The sequence below is a fragment of the Papio anubis genome, chromosome 5 (assembly GCF_008728515.1).
Source record: "Papio anubis isolate 15944 chromosome 5, Panubis1.0, whole genome shotgun sequence".
NCBI classification, from domain to species: Eukaryota; Metazoa; Chordata; class Mammalia; order Primates; family Cercopithecidae; genus Papio; species Papio anubis.
In genome coordinates, this window is record NC_044980.1 from 72,494,833 (window position 1) to 72,499,514 (window position 4,682).

At 42.5% G+C, this 4,682-nt stretch overlaps 1 pseudogene; it reads left to right on the forward strand.

The window, feature by feature from the left end:
* The first annotated feature begins 716 nt into the window (after window positions 1–716).
* LOC101025150 lies at window positions 717–2,186 on the forward strand (annotated as a pseudogene).
* Window positions 2,187–4,682: the final 2,496 nt, after the last annotated feature.

Genomic DNA, 4,682 nt, shown 5'->3' on the forward strand with positions numbered 1-4,682 from the left:
TGCAGTAGAGTGGGCATCACAAAGCAAATTTATTTGAAAGCACCAGAACCAGTACATGAATAGTCATGACATTCAGCAACATGTCCCTATTGAAAAACGATTTTAGAATCTATAATGTTGGTTGTTGTACTAACAGGGTAAGCTACATGTAGAATAAAATGAAAAATAAAAGTAGTGATTAAAGATGATTAGAGATTAAAAAAGAGAAAATATTTTAATGAAACTGCCCTTTGTAATGTTAATACTAATCACACTCAAATACAAACATGAACTTTGAGAATAGCAGTAAATTCTTATATAGGGCTATTAAGAACATGAATTTTGGAATCAGATGGATTTTGAGTTTGAGTCCTCTTGGCCCAGCCAGGTAGCACGGGATGTGTTATTTAAACACATCATCTCTAAGCCTCAGTCTCCCAGATTCTAAGATGTGAATAATGATAGTACCTGAAGGATTTGTTGTAATAATTAAATGAAATATTTACTAAACAAATGCTTAGTAAATGCACTCTTTACATATGAAAGACAGAGTCTCGCTCTGACACCCAGGCTGGAGTGCAGTGGCGCAAGCTCGGCTCACTGCAAGCTCTGCCTCCTGGGTTCACGCCATTCTCCTCCCTCAGCCTCCCGAGTAGCTGGGACCACAGGCACCCACCACCACGCCTGGCTAAGTTTTTGTATTTTTAGTAGAGACGAGGTTTCACTGCATTAGCCAGGATGGTCTTGATCTTCTCACCTCGTGATACGCCTGCCTCGGCCTCCCAAAGTGCTGGGATTACAGGTGTGAGCCACCACGCCCAGACTTCTGTTTCTCTTACTGATGTGAAAATTAGTTGCATTTTTTTCTATTCCTTGTATTACCTTACAATCAGCTACTTAAGAGGAACTATAAAATGAAAAGGGAACATTAGACTATGTAAGAATTAGGGAAACTGGCTCTCTCTTCCACCACCCAAGATGCCAAAAGGAACAAAGGCCAAGGGGAAGAAGGTGGCTCCAGCCCCTGCTGTCATGAAGAATCAGGAGTCCAAGAAAGTGGTGAATCCCTTGTTTGAGAAAAGGCCTAAAAATTTTGGCATTGGACAGGACATCCAGCCCAAAAGAGACCTCACCTGCTTTGTGAAATGGCCCCGCTGTATCACGTTGCCGTGGCAGAGAGCCATCCTCTATAAGCAGCTGGAAGTGCCTCCTGCGATTAACCAGTTCTTTCAGGCTCTGAACCACCAAACAGCTACTTAGCTGCTTAAGCCGGCCCACAAGTACAGGACAGAGACAAAGCAAGGAGAAGAAGCAGAGGCTGTTGGCCTGACTCAGAAGAAAGCTGCCGGCAAAGGGGATGTCCCCATTAAGAGACTACCTGACCTTTGAGCAGGAGTTAAGACCGTCACACCTGGGTGGAGAACAAGAAAGCTCAGCTGCTGGTGATTGCACACAACGTGTGGCACACAACGTCTGGTTGTCTTCCTGCCTGCCCTGTATTGTAACATGGGAGTCCCTTACTACATTATCAAGAGGGAAGCAAGACTGGGACGTCTAGTCCACAGGAAGAACTGGATCATTGTCACCTTCACACAAGTTGATGTGGAAGACAAAGGAGCTTTGGCTAAGCTGGTGGAAGCTATCAGGACCAATTACAACAACATATATGATGAGATCTGAGACAATGTCCTGGGTCCCAAGTCTGTGGCTCACATTGCCAAGCTCAAAAAGGCAAAGGCTAAAGAACTTGCATCAAACTGGGTTGAATGTACACTGTTGAGTTTTCTATATATAAAAATAATTAAAGTAATGCAAATTTTCCTTTAAAAAAAAGAATTAGGGAAACCAACTTCAAATTTCTGAAATGTATTCTTTTAAAGCATCTGAAACCTGTGTGTTTTTTACACAGAGGCATACATACCAACTCTGTGATATTATCCAGTGTAAAAGGAAAGCAAAACAGAGACCCTAGCATACAAACAGAAAATATTTTTTACTTCATGTTCAGTGATCTCTGAATCCTTCTGAACTAAGCTACATTTTGGTCTTTTTCATCTATAAACAGGAGTGCAGATTATCATTGACTTGGTATTGGGATAAACTCCTGGCCTTTTAAGAATGCCTTTTCTTGGCTGGGCGCGGTGGCTCAAGCCTATAATCCCACCACTTTGGGAGGCCGAGACGGGCAGATCACGAGGTCAGGAGATCGAGACCATCCTGGCTAACACGGTGAAACTCCATCTCTACTAAAATTACAAAAAAATTAGCTGGGTGTGGTGGCGGGAGCCTGTAGTCCCAGCTACTCAGTAGGCTGAGGCAAGAGAACGGTGTGAACTAGGGAGGTGGAGCTTGCAGTGAGCCCAGTTCATGCCACTGCTCTCCAGCCTGGGTGACAGAGAGAGACTCCGTTTCAAAACAAAACAAAAAAAGAATGCCTTTTCTTGCACAAAGGCTCATGTCACCCTTCAAAGGCCTTAGGAAATCTCAATCAAAGTTGGCCTTCAAAACTTGCCCATGAGTTAACTGAGCTCGTACATTAGGGTACCTAACTACAATTTTTAGCTAAACCTCCACAAGGCATTTACCCTTAAGGGAAAAGTCTGTCTTCATAGTTCTTCTGCCCTGCCCAAAACCTACTTTAGAATGAACACTGAGGCTTCAGTTACATGGAGCTTTCCTTTTGCTCATGGCACTCCCTTAACTAACAGCATCTCCCTGCGATCCCTTTATTTAAAAGGGGAATCAACACTCCTGGACATTTAGTGTGAAAGAATGGAAGCTGCTACCTTTCTGTCTACTTACCCGAACTTCAGAGTTTTCCTATTTTCCTGTCATTTCCGCCATTGCTATTGTAGGCATTCTCTACTTAGAAGAAGTCACATCATCTATGACCCTGGGTATGCTGGCCTCCAGATTGCTTACGCAAATTTTAAATATATTTGTCCCAGCAGAGGGATCTTTGAAACCCTGCTCTTTAGGCTTCTCCAAATTAGAATGTATTTATTGATTCATATACTCTTTCTTCATTGTAAACCAGCTCCCATCGCTATATATATATAAATTTTTTTTTTTTGAGACAAGATCTGGCTCTATTGCCCAGGCTGGAGTGCAGTGACACAATCTTGCCTCACTGCCACCTCTGCCTCCCAGGCTCAAGCCATCCTCCCACCTCAACCTCCCCAATAGCTGAGACTACAGGCGTGCACCACCATGCCTGGCCAATTTTTGTATTTTTTGTACAGACAGGTTTTTGCCATGTTGGCCAGACTTGTCTGAAACTTGTGGGCTCAAGCGATCTGCCTGCCTCGGCCTCTCAAAATACTGGGATTACGGGTGTAAACCACTGCACTTGTCTCATGTATTTTATTAAAGTGCTGCCAATCCAAGGAAACCCAATTTTAAAAAATTCTTATTTAAGGGAGGCTGAGGCAGGAGAATCGCTTGAACCCGGGAGCTGGAGGTTGCAGTGAGCCGAGACTGTGCCATCGCAATCCAGCCTGGGTGACAGAGCAGGACTGCGTCTCGAAAGAAAAAACAAACAAAAACTTATTTAAGAATAGGAAATGTCTCTGCATATAAAGATTTTTGAGAAGTCTTATGTCTGTAAATCGTATTTGCTGGTTTCCCCTTTGCCACAATAGTCATTATTTCCTTAAAGAGCTCACAATATTTATACATGAACTTCCCTTATAAGCTATGGTGCCTTTTCCCCAGTAGGTTATTTTTACGTTTTTCAGTGATCCTACCATTTAATTACAGATTCAACTAGTTTGTCCAGTATAGTGTGATATTCACTATGTGTATGTTTCCACAGCTATGCTTGCAACTCATCTTTCAGATAGAATTCAGATAGGCAATTCATCAGTCCCCTGGAAAGTTTGCCATAACAGGGTACATAACTTTGCTAGCAATTGCACAACTTTACCCTTGATATTCTTTAAAATCCTAGGTAGAACAAATTCTGTTGATTTATCTCTTTCTGGTGTGTTAGCTAGGTCCTGGGCATTTCCTACTATTTATTCATAAGAAAAATACCACCTTATATTTGTATAGTGCTTTATGCTTTCCAGTTATTTTCAGCTTTTCACTGGGTACAATAATATCAATTTCTGTGAATCAAAAGGTAATTATTTTCCCTACAAACCTAAAACTGCTCTAAAAAGTGAAATCTAGCTGGGTGCGGTGGCTCACACCTGTAATCCCAACACTTTTGGGAGGCCAAGGCAGGTGGATCACCTGAGGTCAGGAGTTTGAGACCAGCCTGGCCAACATGGTGAAACTCTGTCTCTACTGAAAATAAAAAATTAGCCAGGCGTGGTGGTGGGCGCCTGTAATCCCAGCTACTCGGGAGGCTGAGGCAGAAGAATTGCTTGAACCCGGGAGGTGGAGGTTGCAGTGAGCCGAGATTGTGAGATTGCACCACTGCACTCCAGTCTGGATGACAGAGCAAGACTTCATCTCAAAAAAAAAAAAAAAAAATTATATGCCAAGCATTATGCTAATGTATATTTCCTCACTCAACCCATAACAACCCTAATGGGATAGGTATTCTGTATTCATGCCATCTTTATAGGGAAGGAAAAGGAAACTGAGCAGGAATTTGTCATTTACCTAAAATCCACCTGCATTCGAACCTAAATCTGCCTAATTCCAAACCTTTGCCCTTAACCTCTATGCCCTTTTGCCATTTAATTGGAACTAAA